Genomic DNA, 23,944 nt, shown 5'->3' with positions numbered 1-23,944 from the left:
GTCGCACCTTGCGAAAGTGGTCTGGTAGTCAAGTGAATACGTTCTACTCTAAGAAAGTGTATTAACACAATGACTCTTCTTCCAAAAAAATACACTAAAACCTTTTGAAACTGAAACCCACTTGATTATGCTAAGCCAGTGTCAAGAAAAGGAACAGACCAAGATAGTCCAATTTTTCGGGAAATGTTTAAGAGGAAAGAAAGACCACTTGAAAGAAAAACTTGGTGAATGTTACTTTTTGATAAGAAATATTTAAAATGTAGATTACTTTCGGAATAAAAAAGTCTATCTCATAAAATTTCCAATTATTATTTTACAAGCACATTTATTCACATAGACATGTTAATAGATATGTGAATATATATGTAAGTATATGCTTAAGTGCTTACATACATACATATCACGTTTGATACGCTTGTATTTCACAATTAGAACAAAGTGGGAAGTCGGGGAGTCGTCTCAACGACGAGTTGAGTGCAATCGATATTTAAAGCGTGCAAGTTAACGCAACCAAGAGGTGATAATACATAATGATCATGATCCGATGCAATATATATATATATATATAGGTATATATTCGCTAAGATGTCAATGACACTCTGCCGTCAGGTAGAAATGAATGAGAGAGAGAGAGAGAGAGAGAGAGAAAGAAAGAAAAAAATAGAAAACTTGAAAGATACGATCAAATAACAAAATGTACTTTTAGTCAAGAGTCCTTCGTGATGTTACATCGAATTATATGATTATCCTATTTCTAATTTCACAACGATTCTTCCAAGTATTTAAACGACATATTCGATGAATCGTATAATGAAGAGTGATCGGGATTAATCGTCTGGATTATTACAAGATTATCAATTCTATCGAACTTTAAACAAACGACGAAGTTTTTGTTCTTTTCTAAATGATACTGAAATATACACGAAAATATATAATATAGTCAAATAATATATGATAAGAAAAATATATAAGTAGTTTTCCTATTTAGTATTAACTCGATGTATTGACACTATATAAGGAGGGTTGAGGCAAAAGTGGCATCTTTGTAAAAAAGAAAAAAATAGTTGAAAAAAGGTAAGTAACAAAAAATAGAAGAAAAAGGATGCGGGATGTTGGAGGGAAGAAAAGAAAAACAAGGAGGTGAAATTTCTAGTAGCCAGGAAAAATTCTCTTGGGACGGAAGGGCGTGACAAGCGAGATTCAAAATAAGCTGCTGCACCGGCGAGAATCGTTGGATTAAATGGCTCGAAGTTTCGTGAGAGAAAGAAAAAATGAAAGAAAGAGAAAGAGAGAGAGAGAGAGAGAAAGAATAAGAGAGAGAGACTAAATACGAACGAGAAGAGTTGACAACGTTGATAACGAGAATAACGATGACAGTCGATAACAAAGCTCGACCCCTCGAGCACGCATTCGATTCAATCTCTGAATAGACAAAGTATCTTATTCATTCGTCGTTCTATAGAAAGTAAACGACTCGGAAAGTAAATTTTCGAAGCATCCTTCAGCAAACATTATTTTTTTTTTCTTCCTCATTTTTCTTTACCCCCGTATTATTTTCATTTTCTCTATTTATTTTTTTTTTCTGTCGAAACATTTCCTTCGTTGCACCGTTTAATTTCTCTTTCTTAACATTTTTCCAAACCTGAAATCACGCCAATGTTTTTCAACGTTCTTTCCATTTTTCTTAGCGACTCAAGATTAGGTTACAACGCTCGTAAGCGTAATTATCAAGTGATACTCATTTTAAGAACAAACTTTCCAGGAACGTCGTATAATCGTTCGTAAGAGCGCTATTGTTCATAAATGCGATCCTAAACGGTGGTGTTTAAACGTAGAACGTCGTATAGTTTAAACACGTCTCCTAAAAAGAGTAACGATATATGTATACACTTATGTATACATAAACCTACAAATCTCTTGTGTGTTAGATTATATATAATATGTACATATATACCAAAATGGAAAGGCATCACGAGAAAATTATTTCCGAAGATTTCATGGTGAAGATCAGGAAGCAATTCAAAAAACGAATGAAAGAAAGAACGAAATAGACAAAAAGACAACAAAAGAAAAAAGAAAAGCTTTCGAAATGACTTCTGTCAGCGTGTAGAACTTCGTCAAGAGTCTTTCTCAGGAAGCATTATACCGTGAAGAACATTTAAACGTATCGTCGTCATCGGACCAAATGACATTTTCAGTAAAATCCAAGTAATGGATCCATAATATCGAGAGAGCAAACATTTAATACAATAGACGTATCCCTATGTATACCATATATACGTGTATAATACATACTACGCACACACGCGTATGTGTTACTACGGAGTTAAGTGTATAATACATGTATTTTACGTGTACACAAGTACGGTCAACCTGTGAATGCATTAACGAAGACTTCAAATTGCCGACGTTTCGAGTTAATTATTAACAGTACTGTTGAAGCGAGGACGCACAAATATACGTCCATGATACTCAATGAAGAACTATAAACATTGATACTGCAAAGCTTGCATCCATACATTTGCTTCGTAATTACTCTCATTACCATCAAGTAATTGAAACTCCGAATTCTTTACCACTTTGGATATTTACTAACGATCGTATCTTATCTAACGTAAGCATCGAATCACGTTCATAGAATCGTTGTCTCTGTCGTAAACTCTAACCATTCTAATCAATTCTATTGAATCGTAAACATATTTATATACATATGTATCTATAGAAATGAATAAGAGAAAAGATAGAGTAGTGGGCGAGTGAATGAGAAAGGAAGAGAAAAGAGATATCTGCGAGGTGAGATAAACTAAATATATGTGTCAGAAAACGATATTGTTAAAGAAAAATAAAGAACGACAGTTGATAGGCATGCAAGTGTGATGGTCACTTGATTCTTAAACACCATAAGTTTAATATCCACCTATATATATATTTTAGTTTTTTCTTTTAATTATGTAAATCATCAGTTACTCAAGATCCGAATTTCTCCTCGACATATTATATTTCATATATATATATATACAAACGTAAGTTTTGAGCAGCAGTAAATGGCCTTGAATTCCTTTCGAAAAAAAATCAACATATTTAAGTCGATGAATTCGTCTACGGAACGGGCTACACCTCTTCCTAATTAAGAACATCTTGCTCCATTTAAAAAAGACAAGAGTCACTTTGAAATCTCGGAGGGACCTAGACAAGATTTGTGACCGTCGCAAGATGGTCTCTTTAGAAATAAAATAAGATATGCTTATAACACTTCTTCGAATAATAAATAATTTGAGAAATAATTACGTGTTAAACTTCATGTACAGGACGTATTCATTCAAGGGGAGAGAGGGGTATTCTATATATAAAAATAAATCGAAAAAAATTAAATTATTTAGTTTGTGGCCTCGTTTCCGAAAAAATTGAAAAATTAAAATATATAAATAATAAATCTATTAAGTGAATATATACAAAAGCATAGCATATATACAAAAACATAGCATATGATTCATTCAGTGACGCGTATCGTTATCAAGCTTACTATCGGTAACTTGTGACGATAGGTAGATTGGCAAACGATAAAGAGATTTCGCATTATATCCGAAAATTATTCGATGCGAACAGTCTGTGCTAGCATTGCGTCGAGTAATTCAAAACAAACAATCGAGATCTGGCCGATCATATGATCCTATTAACGAAATTTAACGAACGGAACGAGCACTACGTCGATTCGTCGGAACCCCTTAATCCGGAAACGAACGAAATTCGCACGGTCGAGAACGTTGATGCGTTCCATTCTCTTTTTCCTTTATCTCACATTCTCATTCAAGAAGAATAGCTCTATACTATAAAAGTATCGTCTTCCGATTCCGCAGAACGATTTTCCTCGTCGCTTACGGTTTTACACTGGCGGTAGACAACGTGATGTAACGTTATACAAGTCCCCTAGGAATCCGGTCACGTGTTCTCATAATGTGTGCAAATAAAATTTAAGCGCGGAGAAACGAGGCAATCCTCACGAGATATCCTGCAGGACTTCCAAGCTAACGTTCAAATCTCGATAGAGACCCTTCAAACTATTCCCAAGGGTACCAGGTACTTTAGTGACCTTGACGATTTTCTAACTATCTATTCTCCATTCGTTTTACTTTTGACTCACCGAAAACAACATAAATAAAAAATAAAAAAGAAAGATAGAATAGAGATTTATGACGAATTTATTTTACCACGAACGAACGAATGAATTTCGCGGATTAAGACAAACAACGATCAAGTTTCAGAGACGTAAAGCAAATAAAATGAGAGAGAGAAAGAGAGAGAGAAAGAATGAGATAGAAAGGAAAAAAATAAAGCAGGGAATACAAAAATTCGATCGAACCGACGTACAGGATGCGTGCACGAAGAAGGGGAAAACACAACAGTAGCGCGTACCCGTTCAAAAATATCCGGTAGGTTGGAATTTTATTTTAAAAAATGCATACGCCATGAATAGGCCGATTTTGCAGCGTCGATGAATTGTCATCGGCATTTTCCCGTGGTAGGATGGAGTAAACGTACCCGAACACGTGCCAACGAAACGCCTCTGACCATATCGTCGATATTTACGAGCCATGGTTACCAGTCGTCGATTTTAGATCGCTCATAGTGAACGTGCTCGCGTGCTCACGCAGGTGGACACACGCGACTATATACACTACCTGCGTGAATAATCGGCTTGCCCCACGCGACGAACAAAATGTTTTATTCATCTTCGGCTTCCTCAACACGACTCGAGCCGGACGGGACAGTGAAATTTTTAATTCACCGTAAAATCTCGTGGTCGACCGGAAGGCGAGATCTGAATTCTCCATCCACTTCTCTCTATTTTTTTCTCTCTCTCTCTCTCACTCTCACTCTTCTGTTTTTCTTTCTTTTTCTAGCAAAGAGAGAAAATGCACTAGGTACTATACGTAGATATGCACCTGGACGTATGACTATTCCATGAGCAATTTTCGTGCGATTCAAATGAATTTTAATTAATGAAATGATACGATTACCCGTCTGATTTCTAATTGCATTAAAGTCTACCCTCTGGGTGTTGTAACCAGTACAGAGATGATGTTGGAGAACCCACGACATCCCAATAACTTTCGCCAATATTACATTACAACTCTGCAAAATGTGAAGCACAGGAATACTGTGCGAATAAGCTCTTCATTCCTCTCTCTCTCTTTTCTCTTTCTCTTTGTCACTCTCACTCTCTCTTCTCCTTTCCATGTGTGTCTGCTATCATCGATAATAATACTGGCAACTATCCATGTTGAAAAATAGTGATCGAGTATGAAGCTAAATTAATGGATGCACAAGACTAGCTCTATGAGATTATTTAGAAACTATAAATGAACATAAGAAACAAAACATGAATGCAACGAATTGAATATACGATAATGTTCGAATAATTAACGATATTATTGATGATTTTGTTATCAACTTAAGGTAGATACATTTCAGTCTCGGATTTCAATGGCCAACATTAAAATATGTTTCATAATTACCGTCCGTTTGGACGGAGTAAAGAAAATATGTAAATTAGTGAAATATCGATCGATAGTCAGCTAGTAACGGGAATGCAACATTTATAATTGTTTCGCAAACTCTCGTATTCGGGCTTTGGTATTGTCCGAGCGACGATGGCGATTCATTATTTGCTCTTGGTACTTGTAGACCATTCTGATCGTCCCCTTTTTTCCTCCTCCTCCTCCTCCTCCATCACCTCCTCCACCTCCTACTCTTTCTCCACGTTCTTCTTCTCCTCGTCCTCATCCTCCTCAAACCTCGGGAATCTCGCAATATCGAAACGGTGTGCGGCTTGAACGAAAAGGGACGAAGATAAAAAGAGAAAAAGAGAGAAAGAAATGGTTGAAATTGCACGACGATTGACAATATTTTTCAGCGATTGATATTGTATCTCTGGACAGCAAACCATTCTCTATCCTTTTCTCTCTTTCTCTCTCTCTCTCTCTCTTCTTCTATTTCTCTTTCTCTTTCTCTTTCTCTTTTTTTCCTCCCTTTATTCAACCCCAATCGTGTACGAGTAGTATAGGAACGGAAAACTTTTCAGATATTGCCTGCATTCGGCTATTAAAAAGCGTCTCACTGTTGAATGCGAATGAAATCGATAAATAATAGGAAGATTCTTATCAAACGCGTTAAAATAGTAAAAAAGAAAATAAAAAGAAAAACATAGAAGTAAAAATCCAACACTGTAGGGGGAAAGAGAAATTAAAAGAAAGATCCTTGAGTGTCCTTGGAAAAAAAAAAATAAATTAAAAAAAAATACACATCTCGTCGGGTAAGAGGAATGGATAAAAATTTGTAGAGAAAAAGAGAGATGGAAAATTTCATCTCGGCACGATTCGAGGACGATCCCGTTCGTTACCAACTTAAATCCATTTTCCGCGTTTGCACGTGACAGAGATTTTCACGGACGAAACGAGCCCGACGAATTCGACGCCAGGCACCCTATCCCTTTTTTTTCCTTTTCCTCTCTTACACGTATCTATCTTCTCTCTTTCTCTCTTTTTATATCTCTATCTCCCTCTTTCACTTTCCGTTCCCTCGCTTACGTAACAAATCGCGTTCGATCGCAAGGTACCAAATCATTCTCTCTTCCTCTCCCACTAACTTTTTCCTCGTATATGTTCTCTCCCACACGCGTTCCAAATATTTCCCGCCACGTGACCAATTTTACGAGCGAACGAACGAACGACGACTCGTGCCTTTCCTACATAGCATACATGGGGCGGACAGTAGTAAAAAATGTTTTGTCAGAGTACCCGTACCCGTGCCCAAACTCGCCGAAGTAATTAACAAGTTGCAGAGATGGAGAAAGAATAGGGTGTGAGCAGGGAAATAGAGATGGAAGAGGAGAGAGAAAGAGAGAACTCACACACGAAATGCGAGAGCACGCAAATCAAATTTCAGCTTGAAAGATCAGACGCGTTCTGAACAAGAACAGTGCCGACGATCGATTTCGATGAATGAAGCCCTTTTCGCACGAGCCGGGTTTGTGAAGTCATCAATGCACACGCGTGTGTGTACTCTTTATAGCCATTTGATATTTCCACGAACTATCATAATAATGTTTCAGTTAATTTCTTCCTTTCATGATAACGCCCCAGTTAAATTGACAATTCGTGCATTTTGTTATTTACATTTTTTGCGTTTTATTTTTGTCGATTCAAACAAAATTGGCTATTTATCGATAAAGTAACCAAGAACTTTGAAATATAAATTATGTAGTCAATAATACTAGTAGGGTAAGTTGGCATTCGTATAAAAATTAATTAATCCTTAATTACGTTCATACGTTTTCAGCCTTTTGACTGCTATCAACATACAAAAATATGAGTATAAAATAATTTAAAATCGTACGTAATATATAAATAATTTAATGATGAATTTAAATAGAAATAAAACACGAGATACCTATTCGAGAACGAAAAAACGAGGAATTATATTTTCGTTTTTTTAACGTTAGTTTAACGTTATTTAGGATGAAAGACGAGACGATTCTGTCACTTTGTCTACTTTTTTTTTATCTTTCCCAGGGTGAAATCAATCGTCGAGAAGACGAAACAAAACCTAAGAGCTTGTCGACTCGTATGAGGTGTGCTAATGACTCCTCCCCTATGACTTGTAACGGTTTAGCGGTCCACCACGTACACTTAACTTAGTATCACGTAATATACGAAACGATATAGAGCTACGCGTTTAACTTCCGCCCATTCCCAATCTCTTTCCATCTTTCCCTCTTTCTCTCTGTCTTTGCTAACCGCAGCAAGGTCAAAGGTGAGAGCCGTGCATAATATGTCGGCTCCGTTCTAGTCCAACTTTCGACATTATCCGCTTTGTTAGACCCGACCGTTCGGTTCAACCATTATTATTCCTTCCATATCTCTTTCTCTATAGTATATCTCTTTCTCTTTCTCATCCCTCCACAAAACTTTTCCAACAACGTAGTTAACAATCAACAAGGTCGTCTGCGGTTCCCTTAAGCACGGAACAGATTGCAAAGCTTGGAAAATGTAGAAAATATTTTTCTATTTCTCTCTCATACAAGCGCGTAGGTGCATACCTTCAAACGTATTTTCCTTGTTAAAAGATAAAATAGAAATCTTGTTATAAACGTCTAACAGAATTTTCAAAAGAAAAATTCTTCGTCTTCTTCTTCTTCTTCTACTTCTTTTTCAGAGTCTGATAGAATCAGCTTAGAATTTGAGTATTTCTCTCTCTCTCTCTCTCTTATCTAAAAAAAAAAAAAAATAAGAAAAAGTGTGGATATTGGTTTCGCACGAGTACCGAGAGCGAGTAATTCGGCGTTGACTTAAAGAGTCCCTTCAGCAGTGCTCGTGCTTGTCGCGTTAGATGCATGGTCTGTAAGCAACGTCGTTGCCAGGCAGGGAGGGCAAACACGACGAAGGAGAACGAGATCGAAGAGACGAAGCTAAAGAGACGGCGTGTGAGACGACGAAGAAGTAGAAAAAGAAACGAAAAGAGAAGAGAAGAGAAGAAAAGAGAAGAAAAACACAGGAAGAGAGCGAGAGGGCGTGGTAGAGGAAAGGGGAAAGAAAGAGAAACAGAGAGAGAGAAAGAGAGAGAAAGAAAACTAAAGACAGAAAAAGCGTGTGTGGGTGTTCTTTGAAGAGAAGTTAAGATGCGAAACGTACCACCTCGGAAGTAGAAGACGATGAACGCGCTCGGACGTCGGACCAACACTTTGGTCCATCGTCGAAAGGCTCATAATGCAGGTAACACTCTCTCTTGGATAAAGCAGAAGCATCATATTCACGTCGTAAAAACTCAAATCATAACATTAAGAGGAGAACGTGCGAGACCGTCCAGTACTTGCAACCTTTCTATCTATTTCTCTCTTTTTACCTTTTTTTTCTTTCTTTCTTTCTCTCTCTCTCTCTCTCTTTCCCTTACTCTTACTCTTACTCTCTTTTTATCATTCTACGTACATCTCCGTCTACTTTTCCTCGACGGTTATAATTACGAAACGTTAATTACGCGATGAATGCACCATTACGCTGTAGTAGAAGTCGAAAGGTAGGAAAGCGAGGAGTATTTCTTGCACGCGAACGCTGAGCTTGCAGAAGGAGAGACGCTAAAGCCACTCACATCAGTAGTAGTAGGTAGTCGGTGTCGATTTCACGGCCTGGATTTTCCTTTCTCTCTCTCTCTCTCTTCTTCTTCTTCTTCTTCTTCTTCTTATTTATCTTCATCTTTCTCCACCTCCGTTTTTTTTCTTTTCTTCTTTTCGCGAGTGCAGTTTGGCTTATCTCGTATGACACACCGTGGCCTTCATCGCAATAATACGATGAGAGGACTTTTAAAAACTGCTTAAAAATTCGTAGGTACGGATCAGCATAACCCTTCGAAATTATTTGTCGATGATTGCATTTTCCTTATCAGAATTCATTTGATATGCCTATATATACTAAAATATATACCTAAAGCAAATCTAATCTAAGAAATTAGAAAAGCGAGACTATCGTGCTAGCGACTTCCCAAATCTTTTGGCAAGCTACGATAACTATTAGACAGATATCGCTAATAAGAAACGATAAAGAAAGAAGTATTCTAAAGTTGCACTGGACCAACAACTCATTAGACTGCTTTTAACTTAACAGCATTTCCCTTTATAACCTAATCAATATATAAAAGATACACTTAGTTAAGAGCTTATTCTTCGACATAAATGGAAATACGCATGAGAACGAAAATGACTTTATTGTTGATATCGTCATTTCTTTTACTCCTTTCTTATTGTTCATTAAAATTACTCGAGCTTTACTGAAGAAAAAAATCTTCACCGAGAGCAGGAATAAGAGTTCTTTGAATAAATGGAAATATAGAAAAACATATAGAAATTTCTTGCATGAACGATAAAGAAAATAGAGAAAAATAGAAACGCAAAGAGAAAGATAAAGAGAAAAATAGGAATATACAAGCAAGCAAGTTTTATTCTAATTAACGGCATTGGTAGAGGTCAGTTAGTCGTTTCTTAAGAAGACGGAATATCTCAGAAATAATTGCTACTAGTGCACATCGATCGTGCTTGCGAGCATTATATTGTAGATTACCAGTAGCATGGCATTCGGATTCTTTCTCTCTCTCTCTCTCTTTCTCTCTTTACACTTCTTGAGATTGCGCTAACTAGCACACAACTTTAATAGAAGCCGATTGCGCGCAATACAAGCCAACAGAGACAGGTGGAGGTATACCTCCTTAACGAGCAACGAATCCACTCGATCCTGCTTTTTTTCCTCCCTCTCATTCTCTTTCGCTCTTTTTATTTCCTTTTCTTTTATTTCCTTCCTTCCTTCCTCATTTCATTTTCCCTTGCCTGTTTTTTTTCTCGTTTTGTTTTTTTACTTCCTCTTTTCTAAACAAACGTAATCTTTCGCAAAATAGCTCGAGGTCGATGACTTGCAGGGTGGCAGTGTTTCATCATCCACCATGCTACCAACAACGAATTTATCGTAGGAATTTCATTCGACGAAAGACGAAAAAGTACTGGAAGCCGATGTTATGCGAACTTAACTCGAATATCCCCAATGAATTTTTTTTCCGTACTTTATTTCACCTCTTCCTTCCCCTTCACACAATTTTTTTTCTATCTTATTCTTCGCGACTGCCAATTCCTCGTCTTCTTAATTCTCACCAGTAATCCTTAATGATACTCTCTTATTTCAGAATATTTCAATATTAATTTTCTCTTTCTTTCTTTTTTTCTTTATTTCTTTCTTTCTCTACGCGTATATCATACAAAGAAACGCAGTATAAGTTTCAATAGATATTGTTATTCACAGTATCGGATAATCAGGCTGTCAATGTCGAAAAAAGCTGAGTGAGAGAAAGCAGACACGTGCGAGTTTCACGCTATCGACAATATATCGATAACGCGAGGCAGATTAATTTAACGACGCAACGCGAAGGTACGCCAACAGTACCATCGCCATCACAGTAATTACAGTCGACGATGCGGGTAATCGGCCATGATTTCGTTCGAAACACGAAATTTGAAATTAAACCGATAATCGATGACACCGTGACGCGACTCATGCAAAAATTGCGATACATGAGTACCGTATATATGTAACCATCGAAGTATTCTATGTGTTTTTGTACGTGTGAATTCCGTGGTCTCTCGTTGAAAAGCATTGGCTAAAGCAACGCCACCGTTCGAAAGAATGAGATAAAGAGAGAAAAAAGTTATAGAGAGTTATTGTTTAACGAAAAAGCAACGGCAAAGATCAAACAACGATTGTCGTATTATTCGTTTTTTGAGGCTCACCCCTTTTCCATCCTTATTCGCCATCCCTCTTTATCTAACGGTATATTCCTCTTTCTTTTCGATAAAAATAGCGATCGCTTTTATCCGAAATTCCTTTATCTCCTTCGTTGAACGTTCGATCGATCGATAAAAGATATGAAACGTAATTGGATTCAATGAGATTCTACGAGACCATTTCATTTTGATACACGAGAATTTTATCAATAGAATTCCAAAGGATATGAGAAAAATCTATCAAATATACGTGCACGTTCAAATCTCTGTATACAACTTTGCAATACGTTTCATGGCTAAATTTCCGTGAAAACAACAGAATTGATTTTCCATCGTGTTTGCATATGACATCATCGCGAATTTAACATACACGTGACAAAAAGAAAAGAAATTCAAATAAATGCATGAAAAACGTCAAATTCGACTGACTTATATCATTCTACGTTGTGTCTGTTATTACAGTACATATAACTAGTGAAATGACAGCGATACAGGTGTCTATAATCTATAAGCCAATCTCACAGAAAGGGATATCAGGAAAGGGAAGTTTATTGTCGTCGGCGAAGATTAAATCATAGTTTGCGTTAGCCCAGAGCAGTAATATCCATAAATGTGTGTACCCAGTAGGAGCAAGCGCACGTTGTTACATGCGGCGAATGCCACAAACGCGCCATTGTTTGCAATTAAATTCAATCAAATTACACGTAGGAAAATGAATAATTACCAAGTACATGAAAGAGAAAGAGAAAGGGAAGGAGAGAAGGAGAGAGAGAAAGAGAAAGGGAACATCGCCAGGGGGTGATTCTATCGGTTTGGCTGACGCGTGTGTGCATCTTTCGCCTTCGGGATGCTCGTGCAAATTGGACGATCGAATTACGGTAAGCCCGTTCGTTTGTTGTTCGTTTCTCGTTTCCGCTCGGGTCAATGTATATTCTCCTCGTGCGTCGCGTATTAATACGCGTAATATGATTCGAGTTATTCTCTGGCGGTGATCGCATGTGAAATTCAAAGTGTTCGAAAGATTCGGTCGCATTAGTGGGTTGAAATCATTAGAACGTGACATTATCAATGTTTTTCACGCAAGAACAGATATACTGGGTGTTTTCCAAATATATACTCGTTTGACTCTAATGAAATTTTCAACAGTTGTTATAATACATCATATGAACAGAACGCATGCCATGTCTGTCTATTTCATTACTCTTTTACAACGTTGAAAATTTTATAATATGATATTATTATATTTATTACATTGAAAAACATAAAAGGGGAAAAATATACATAACATTTTGGATAGAAAAAGATATTTAACAAAATTCCATATTATAAATACGATCCCATTATCCAATGAAGATGTACATAGATTGTTTAAAACAGCAACTCTGACACAACCTTGTCAATAATGCTAGAATTTATTCACGGTGAACATATTATTGGGTACAGGAAACCCATGCAGGCTTTTTTATCCATGAAATCAAATTTCTTTCGTTCGTACATTGAACACTCGGATAACCATCAAAGACCGCAAATCGAACGACGGCGAATTTGATTCCATGCATTCGGAAAATCGAGTTTTCAGTAAACACTACAACCATTAACGTTTGACTTCTCTAAACTGAAAATGATGAAATTTCCAAAAAAAAATATTCGATTTCTGATACGAAATATTTCAAAGCTTTGACTATTCCAATTATTTCTTCTCTTATCCTCCGAAAAAATACTGTTTCAATTCCTACAAAATAACAAGGTACAAATATGCATGTGAGATAACACAAAGACTTAGAATACGACAAACAAATAAGTGTACGTTCGTCGAAAATAATTATTAGTTAAAAAGTTAATCAAGTTTAGATGAAGAACGGATTTACGAACAGTTAGATTCTCAACAGGATCGAATCGAAAAGCTCTCGTCGCCGTCGTTCGTTCAGTCGGGTGGTCAGCACCAGTACCATTGGTAAACCCCATGAGCCAGAGTCAATAGCTAATATTGCCCGATTAGGACGCGTCGTTCGGACGCAGAGAATACTCGTTCAAAATGAAACTCTCAGTTGCTTGTATCCTCTATTTCTCTCTCCCTCTCTCTTTATCTCTCTTTATCTATCTATCTCTCAGCTACCCTTATACATATAGGTTGCAGGTATGTATATATCCCTCGTCTCTTTTTGGCTCTCCCTTCCAGTAACTTTCAGAATCTTCCTCCCTCTCTCTTTCTCTCTCTTTTTCTCTCTCTCTCTCTCTCTACCTCTCCCCTTCTCCCTCTCTTTCTCTCTAGTTTCCACTCTCTTGGTTGCAGCAGACACCGACATTATTCGAGCAACGTATACCTGTACCTTGGTCGCTATTTATGCCCTACGTGATATAGCCTTTATATACCAGTAATTATTTATAAAGATCGTCGGGCCTTTTCGACCGAGCTAATATTGTTTTACAGTTAATGGAACGTACTTTTGGAAATCTTTTAAATAAAATATTAAAAAGATATATTTTTACAAATGTGTACGCGTACATCGATTCGAATTATTAGATTAATTTTTTAGGTCGCGTATTTTCATACTGTTATTTCGAATACCTTATAAATTTTATTTCTTATCGATATTATAATTATTATTCGGATAGAATAATACAAAATTTCGTTTCATATTTATAACCAAGAGTGGAAAGCTTTTCTTAAAAGCTTTTTCCTCGAAATAATAATAAACTCAATCCGCTTATAATATGAAAATATTTAAGGGAAAGAAATAATCTGACTTGTTTCATCATTTCTTTTCTTCCCACCTCGAGTTTATCTTTTAATTTTGTATTTGAAAAGAGGGAGTACAGGAGGGTAAACATTTTTGTTTCTTTCTCCTTTATCTTTGTCAATTAATTACATCTTCAATTAACGCATCTGTCATAAATTACTCTCATGAAATGAATTTAGAAGGAAATCGTTTAGAATATAAGAATAATCACTTGGTATTTCGAATTCAATGCGTGCTTATATCAATGATGGTCTTGCGATAAGGAAGGCGAATAAATGATAAAGAGAAAAATTGAAGGATTGAGAGGGGAAAAGAAAAGACAAGAATGCATAGAATAAGAGTCGAACCGGCCAACGAACGAACGGATGCACTTCAAGGTATACTCGACCGAATGACTACATGAGAGTCAGAATCCGAGAAAGAAAAAGAGAGAGAGAAAGAGAAAGAGGGATAAAAAAAAAAGGAAGAGACAGAGAAAGACTTATTGACGTTTAAACGGGTCGAATGAAAGCGGTAAGATGAGCCTGAAATATCGACGCCAAGATAAAGTAGTCTGTCTCTGTCTATCTCACTTGCTCACGCAAAGTATCCACGATTGTCCTTCGGCTCGTTATCTCCGAGCGATAAACCTTTTCCGTCATTTTCAAAACATTCCCGAATTAATCCCTTCGGAAGGATATGAAATATGCTAATCCTCTTTCCGTATCCCTCCCGCTTTGTTTGTATATTTACATCGGAGCCAGCGCAGAATTATTTTGCATATTTAAGGTAAGGATCGTTAGTTCATAAATATTTAACGGCGAGTATAATGTTTAAGATAAAGTAGTAGTCTATCACTCGGGTCTTGTTTAAATCAGAAACATATTGGGAAATTCTTCAAATCGGACCAAGAAGCAGTAGTACGTGCAGAAAAGCTTAACGAGTTATAACACTCGAATCACCATAAATACATTTTAGTATCGGACGTAAGAAGACTGCATTTAAGGAATTTATGGATACTTTCTTAAAAAATAACAAAAGAAGAAAAAGAGAAAAAGAAGAATCTTTTTAAGGATGCAATCCAATAACCATAAAGCTTTATAGTCATTAGAAATTTCTTACTCGCGAACACGCAAACGTGCTAAAGTGCTAAAAGCTGCTATTATTTTCTCAATTCACCAGTGTGTGCGCGTGTGAACTATAATGGATTAAAATCACGATATTTCTCTCGTTTAAAAGCAGAAATAAATTTTCTAATCGAAAATAAGACAAAAAAATAAAAATAAATAAATAAATAAATACGCATATATATTTGACGTATAAGAACTCACCAATATTTGAGAACCGTGGACATAACGTAGGGAAAATTTGAATAAGCTCCACGAAGGCTCATCGTCGTCGATGTTGTCGTTGTCCTTATTATATCCTAGATCGAGCAGGACGAAACCAAAACTACGTGAGTTAATCGTCCCCCTTCGCAGAAGCATACACAGTTTGCAACCGGAAGTTCACTATCGATAGGTAATCAAGAATCGATCAATCGATCGCCTCGTGGTATCTCGTTGTCGACATCTTGCCCTTCGCAATCGGTCTACACCTCCGAAGTCTCCTTGCTGGAGGTCCTCTTTCTCGCGAGTCTCACGATAACCGGTTTTACCGGAGCATTCTCGAATTCGCGATCGTGAATTCCACGAAATTCTGTCGGTGCTTCGCGACCGAAGAAGTTGGTTAAGAACGAAAGACAAAGACGAAAGGAAATACAAAAAAGATAAAGAGGGGAAGATAAAAAAAAAGAGAAAAAATAAGACGAAAAGGAAACAAATAAATATAAGTCTAGGAAGAATATTAAACACTCTAAGAACCAAACAACACGAATAACACGATCAGCACGTGCTAAACTTTCGCGCGCAAGACGTCGCGACACTATGGTATATTAACTCACTGCACGGTATATTCTACCCATAACCAGTACCGAAATAATATACGGACGCTCTGTGCAACGTGCCTGATATATGTACGTCACCACGTGGCGAATAAGCGCGCGAAAAATACAGATAGACGCTAACAACTTGGTCTTTTACCTTACTATATCTCGTGAAAACCTTTTCAATAATTCATCTTTTTTTTTATTTATCTTCTTCGGCATAAACAACGACCCTTTCAATTAATCTCCTCCGATATTGAAATTCCATCATTGACACTGCTATTATACATAATTTACCTACACTATTTTTTAGCTGTTAATAAGTTTATATTATCTTTCTATATATACTAGCCAATATAATTTACTAATTTTGCATCTTTGGAGTACGATTAAACGAAAGGCATCCTTCTTCGAAAGGTCCAAAATAAAAAATATTCAGGTTAATGATTAAATGAAGATAAAACAACGCACACGTATATAAGTCGTGTATATATTAGGGTCTATCTAGAGAAAACACCTTGACGATAGCACGTTGCACAGTGCAGTGAGGATCGTGATTTCGCGGGCTCCTACTCCGTAGCGTTCGTAAGAGCGCAAAAGCAGCACGGGATGCGCGCGTCCCGGCGGCTGCGCGTGCACTGCCCGCGCGCGGTTCTCCTTTGGATTTCTGTTTCCCCCACTCTTATATTTCTCCCTCGCTCTCTCATCTTCCACAGAAACCGAACGCGTATATATGGGACCCCATGTACAATTCTTCTTCTTCCTTCCTCCTTTGACTAGTTTCTTTTTTCCTTCCTTCTCTCTCTCTGTCTGTCTCTCTCTCTCTTTTTCTCTCTCTTTTTCTCTCTCTTTATCCCTTTTATTCTCTCTCTCTTTTTCGCTCGAAATATCCCATGTGCGTCAAGCGTATACACGCGACACACCACCGACTCCCTTTTGCCCTTTCTCTTCGCACCGCGTAAACGTCACTTTCATGATTACCGAGAGATAATCGTCGAGATCTGAACGTCAACGGATAATGGGAGATCTCATAAGTACGATTCGTTTGTGAGACATCGAACATCTGTTTTTTACTTTGCCAACCTACTTTTTATTATCTCGTATTATTACCTCTCACGTTTTTTCTATCGAGATATTTATGATAATGTTTTTTTTTAAATTAAAAACTATAACACGTAACATTTTAATAACGAGAAATATATATTTTCTATATTTATTATCGTTTGTCGCACATTTATACATTTCATGATGAAAAGTAAAATTATTGTTATAAAGATCCGTTGAAAAATGATCTATATATTATACAAAGATATATAGGAAACAAGTTAAATCTTTCTCAGTTTATACATATGCGAATTAAAGAAACTTTCTAAACGATTAATTACTTACTTCGGACATTTAACACGAATGCTTGAATATCAGTAAAGAATCTTTTAACAGACCTTTTATTCCACTACTATTGTGTATTTTCTTGAGAAAATCGAAAGGCCTTAGATGCTTTTCTCTTGTCTGCTGATTTTATCTCAAGCACGTTTGCTTGAACAATATCGTTATTTAGAACGTTAAAGAAACGATTTAAGAACTCGAAAATGTTTTTATCCTGCTTCTATCAATCTAATACTCTTAATTGAAAAGCTTTGTTTCCAACTAGCTTACTTTTCCAACATTCTAAACCTATCTCTCTTTTAACTAGATTTATTAAATAACGTAGAATGAATAAAAATACTTGCAAAAGTAAAAAGTTTTAATTAGTACGAATTACCTAAGTACTTTATATGAATATATTCAGATTACTTGTACAATTTTTAATCAACATAAATACGTAGGTAAATATTTAGAAAGCATAGTTTTCACGAGACTCGCTAGACGGTCTTTTCTTTTTTCCTCTCTCGAGCGGCGCATAGATATCAAAACGCGTACACGTATGTATGTACAATTATCTCGTGACTTCTGCATTGAACGACACAGGACGGAGTCTGCAATATAAATAATTTTCTATGTTAACACGTCGACAATTGAACTTTACACAAATTAATATATCCTCATTATACTCATATCAATTATATAATCATTAATAAATACTCATTAATGTTATAAGTAATAAGCACAGTTTTTTGCTAAATATAATACGGATAATAATAAGAAAAAGAGAAAACACAAGAGCTTTTGGGATCGAATGACCATTCGAAGCTTTATAAACGTTGAAATTCAATCGATCCATAGACGTTACCTTCCTAGCACCTTTTATCTTTTTCTACAACCACATCTTGCTTCTGTTCACCGCATCTATTGTTTTGCTTCTCTCCAACAACAAGAGAATCTTTGGGATCGAATTACCATTCGAAGCTTTATAAACGTTAAATTCAAATCGATTCCATACGTTACCTTCCTAGCACCTTTTATCTTCTTTCTACAACCACATCTTGCTTCTGTTCACCGCATCTATTGTTTTGCTTCTCTCCCGTTCCGACTGTGCAAACTTATGTATAGATATATATAGAACTACACGGATCCTAACCGTGCATTTAACCCTCTTTACCCTTCCCATCTTGCCTATATAAGACGGGATATTTGTATAACATAATTAAGGGCATTCTCTTGTATTATCTATAGTATATCATTTACGTTTGTATATAACGAAATAAATAAGAAAACTGATTTTCTATCATAAGTAAAAATAAATCACAAGAAATTAAAAAATCTTGCAAAGTTATTGACTTAATTTCTTCTATCAACATCATTTTTTTCTTTTATGATTGAAATATAATTTTCCTATTTGTTGCGGTACAAACGCAAATGATATAAAAAATGTATAAAAATCTAATTTATATTTAAAAAATTATAAGAATCATTCAGATATGAAAGTAACAATAAATTTTGTGTTAATAAAATGAAAAAAAATTAACAAATATCTGCATATACTTAAATAAAAATAGAAGTAGATAACGCATAAAAATAAGTGCCGTTATTAAGGATAAATTTAGTCTATTTTGGCTGGAAGCTTAGCTCTTAAATTTAATTTGACATTTTTAGCAGATCCACAAGAAAGCTATACGAAAGAAGGCAAGATGAACAATCGTGTGCGACAAGAATCCTCCGAACAGTACAAGATGCTTGCTTTTCTCAGTTTACACGGGTGCTCGAAAAAAGCTGACTTCGTTCTTCGTATCTTCTCATCCTTCTTTGTGTTTCGTATACGATGCTAGGTATTCGTCTTTCTCCGGTAAGATAATACATACATATATACCCACACATATATACGTATAAACACACGTCTTGAGTCTGCGATGTATAGTGTGCAGTCATGGCACGTTTAAACGGGTTTCGTTACGGAAATTGTCTGCTCGATGTTATTGTGAAACGAAGTTCGGTTTTTCTACAGAAGTAACGAAAAGAAACATCCTAAATACTGAATGTAAGATATACGGAAGAAAAGAAATACATACTGACCGAAAATAAAATGTATACAGCTATACATCATTGGGTATAATTATCAAAATTATGTGAATATAGATATATATTCTTATTAGTCAACATTAGACATAGCCATAGTTGAATTACTAGTTCCCATCAAATCACTAAAGTCAAGCAACGTGATTAATAAAATAAAATAACGATTAATAAAATGGATGAGTGACCCGTTCGAAAAAACAAAAATTGTATAAATGTAAGAAGGTATTTCTTAGAAAAGTGATTCGAATTCGTAAAAGTAAGAGTGAAAAGTTTATATAGTCTCGTTAATAATTTCCAAATAATATAATTATATCATATTTTATTTTTCGATTGATATTTTTTATTTAAAAAATAAGATTGATTAAATGTACTATTTTGTTCTAATAAATAAAGTTCATGGAAACGAAAGAAGTGGTTAGAATCTCTCGATGTTACTTCCATTAGTCGTCTGAAGAACTTCTGAACTCGACAAGGATATTTTATTTCGTGATCGCAGTCTCTTCGTCGTAGTACTTTCGGAGATGTTCACGAGTCGAAAGAAAAACAGAGATTTTTTCTTTCATACTTGAGATCGAGAAACTTAGAAAGACGATGAAAGAAAATTGCTGGGTAAAAGTGTTATTTCTTACTTTCTTTTCTTTTCTTTTCTTTTTCTAACCTCATCTCTTTCTGGATATATATTACAGTATTTATGTATCTTACAATTTGCTTCATAATTATTCTTGTAATTGTTTCAACATTTAAGTAAAAATATCTACCCCAAACAATACCAATTTATAATTTCAATACAATACTCTAAAGTTACTGGTCGAGTGCATCTGAAAGAAAACTCAAATAACATTAATATCTTGAAACTCTCGCTTACTAACGATAATTAAACAAAAAATAAATATAAATAAAGTAAGGAAAATTTATATGCATCATGTTAAAGAGAAGCGTAAGCACTTAAGGCCTCTTCCTTAAACAATACCCAATACGAAGGATACATCATATTCCATTATATTTAAGGTTGAAGCCTGCTAAGGTACACTAATTAGATACTACGAGTACGAGATGGGGATTCATCGAAAGAGAACCAGCGATCGAGATACAAGCTCTTATAAGTTTCCATGACTCATTATACGTATTAAATATAGATAACACACAACTGTACGATACACATATACATAGACATACATACGTAGATAAATACAGGTAAAAAGAAGAAACTGTAATATTTGAACGTATACTACAGAGGTGGGTGATGTAGATGTATATACGTTCGAAACAAAACGAGGTGCATTTAACGATACGCGTAGAAAAGAAAATTGCACGAGACTTTGTCTCTTCTTTTGCTTCTCCATCTTCGTTCGTTCGTTCTCTCGCGACACGCGATGTAATGACACCAACGGAGAAATTGTGGTGGGACTGGGTGGGTGACATTGCCATAGTCACGACGATCCATTCCACGTTGCAAGATCGTCGTATTATTGCACGGGAGAGTAAGAAAAGAAATACGACAAGGCATCCTCGCGTTCAATGCAATTTCTCGGAAAGAACGTTCTTCGTTGTCTTTCTCTGGCATTGACTGAAAAGAGAACCGTGTATTTGTTAAGAACGAGAAAGAGAACGTTCCTCGCCCCGATGAGATGGAAACTCGACTTCCTACATCCTACGTACGTACGTACGTATGTATTTATATACGTGTGAGAGTACATCTTTATTATATATATGTATACTATACGTACATAAACGTATTTCTTGCCTTGCTTGACGTTCTTGCATTGTCAACGCGCTTAAATACTCGACGATTTCGAGCGTGTCAGGTATATCGAATGAAGAATCTTTCGCGTCATCCACTTTAATAGAAAGCAGGAAACGATATCTGAAAATCGAGTAAATATACCGTATTGCATTCGTTCTTGACGTCGACTTAAAGCGAAGCAATCAAATGTTTTTTCTTTCATTTAATTACATTTGAAATAAACATCCAAACTAGTTATGATTTATCGAATAAATATATAAAAGCGTTATTACATTTGGAATTAATAACGTCAAGGTACTCATAATCATTGTAGGGTTAATAATATCGAAAAATCTTATCAGTACGTTGAAATTTTCAACTAAATCAGTATTCACATCTATTTCTATAAAAGCATTGAAACATGTATCTAACACGCGATTTACATATCTATGAGACAGATTCTTCGTCACATCCATTACCATATGACTATCTGACACAAATATCATGTTATAAATACCATACACCAGTTTTACATTCATATATATGTAAACTACATATAAATACATATACGTCTGTAGATTTTTCTATGAATTTCCAGAACAGTACATCTCAAAGCAATTTCCGTCAAACGGTATTGTAAAATATACCTCGATTTTGAGGCAAGTCGATCGTAAAAATAAGGATAGCTCGATATAGAAAAGAATCGAAGTAAGAGAAAAGAGGTTTGCCGTAGGAGACCGTATCGTGGAAAGCGTATGTGAAGAATAGGGTGGTAAGACGGGTGCAGAAAGGGGAGGATAGGAACGGAAGTCTCCTTTGTTCGAGCGAAGTACACCAGCGGCTACGACAGCATAGCGAAGCGAGTACTACGCTCGAGACGAATTTGTAAGTGTGCGTAGATATATACGTACATTCACGAAGACGATGCATCGTCCAAGCACACCACCCCTCTTCTCCTCCTTCTCCCTTATCCTCGAACGCACCCCGTGCAAAAAAGAAAAAGGGTTGAAGTTTAACGTAGAGCATACGCATTCGCGTGTACCTACACATACATGGAATAAGAATACGAGTTGAGGCAAACAGTCGGCGGAGATGGTGCAGTGCTAACGTTTTATTTATCAGCGGTGATGGCTTTTCAAGGCCTTCCAAGGGTCGCCATTTTTTGGTAAGCACAACTGAAAGAGAAACTTCTTCCCCTCACGAGCTAGTGCAATCGAGATCGCGCGATGAGCGACTCGCGAGAGCGTTTCGCTGGCTTTTCAATCTCTCTTTCTTCCTTCCTTTTCCCTTTTCTTTCTCTCTTTTCGTATCATTCAACCCTCTCTTTCAGTCTCCAGTATAGTACATATTTAGACACGCGGAGAGATCGTGACGAGCACGCGATATACACGAGAAAATCGTAAATTAAGAAACACCTTCGTTTTTCTTCTTTTCTTTTTTATATTTCTTTCCTTTCTTTCTATCTTTTTTTTCCCCTTTTTGTACCTTTTATTTTTCTTTTACTTTTTTTTCTTTCTTCTATTTTTCATTTTTTACTTTTTCCATTTCTCTTTGACAAAAATATTGCTCTTCCTTCCTTATGAACGCAACTTCTGTCCTCTATTTCTTTTTTTAGACGGTAGAAAGTACGAAGAATACGAGTACAACCAGATAATCTCCCATTCGTTTTAGAGTGTAGAGAAACTTTTCATGAACAAAGAGTCGAGCCTTTATTTACAATGGAAAAATCTTTCTTCTTGTGGTCGGCATCATCGAGAAACGTTCGTAGTCAACTCAGTTGAGGTGACTATCGCGTACCTACAACCGAAGTCATTCCTTGACGTTTCCTCTCCCAATGTAACACCCAAGTGTGAGCCAGCGAACGAACGAACGAACGAACGAGTGCGCGCGCGCGCGCTTTCTTCCTCTCTCTCTCTTGCACACTTCAACTAAAAAAAAAAAAAAAAGAAAAAAAAATATCGTGAAGGCGTCGTTGAAATATTGCAACGTGTCATGCCACGAGAATTGCTGCACCGTCGACGATAATCTACCGCTGTCTCCGTGTAAGAACGACGACGATTCGTATTCCTCGAGTTCAAGACGGAGAGAAAACAAGTACTAGCACGAAGAAGGACTACGAATTTTACGACAAGTAAAAGTTTCCATTGATACGTGTTTCTATGTTTGTGTATGTTTATGTGTATATGTATATCGTTCGTAAAAATGTATGTACACGTGTGCATACGACATATACCTGTAAGTATCGTTTTGCTGGGATAGTAAATTATAAGACTCGGAAAGTATCCGTGGCCACCGTGAATAGATCTAACTCGATTTCCGCTATCTACCTTAAATCTATCGAGGAAAAGAGAGAAAGAGAGAAATAAAGAGACGAAAAACAGTTTTTCTTTTTACTGTCATTCTATTTGTTCTTTTCTTTATTTTTTTAAGATTACCCAATGGAAGCGACAAAAAAAAAGATTTATTTTTACGAGAATTATATTCGATTCAGTTTATTATATAATATATAAAATAGTTACGAGTACGGCAAATTTTGATAATTCTTACCCTCCGAATGGTGGAAAAAGTAAAAAAAAAAAACGATAATAGAGATAACCGTTCAGCTGCGGTCAGGTTTTCGAGGTTCCTCTTTTCTTGCAGTGGATGCGTTTTTTGAGTAATTTTTTGCTAACATTCGCAAATTAAGCTCGTGCCAGTTACATGAATCGTACGGAAGTCATGAGGGAGGGAAGGGAGTTGGAAACAAAAGTTTTGGCGCCCCTCGAAAGCGAGAGAGAAGGAGAAAGGGGAGAGAAAGTGAAAGAGAA

The 23,944-nt window shown here is 36.2% G+C and overlaps 1 protein-coding gene across 1 annotated transcript in view; it reads right to left on the bottom strand.

Moving 5' to 3' along the window:
• Positions 1-16,568, bottom strand: part of LOC122517224 (alpha-protein kinase 1-like) — a 122,002-nt gene extending 105,434 nt beyond the window's left edge. The window contains exon 1 of the mRNA XM_043635661.1: positions 15,369-16,568. The gene's annotated coding sequence lies outside the window, so the exon portion shown is untranslated. The remainder of the gene's footprint in view (positions 1-15,368) is intronic.
• Between the last annotated feature and the right edge of the window lie 7,376 nt (positions 16,569-23,944).

This window comes from Polistes fuscatus, unplaced genomic scaffold (genome assembly GCF_010416935.1).
Source record: "Polistes fuscatus isolate 324 unplaced genomic scaffold, CU_Pfus_HIC Scaffold2, whole genome shotgun sequence".
NCBI lineage: Eukaryota > Metazoa > Arthropoda > Insecta > Hymenoptera > Vespidae > Polistes > Polistes fuscatus.
Note: the sequence above shows the minus strand (reverse complement) of the source record. Positions and strands in the feature narration are given on the sequence as shown.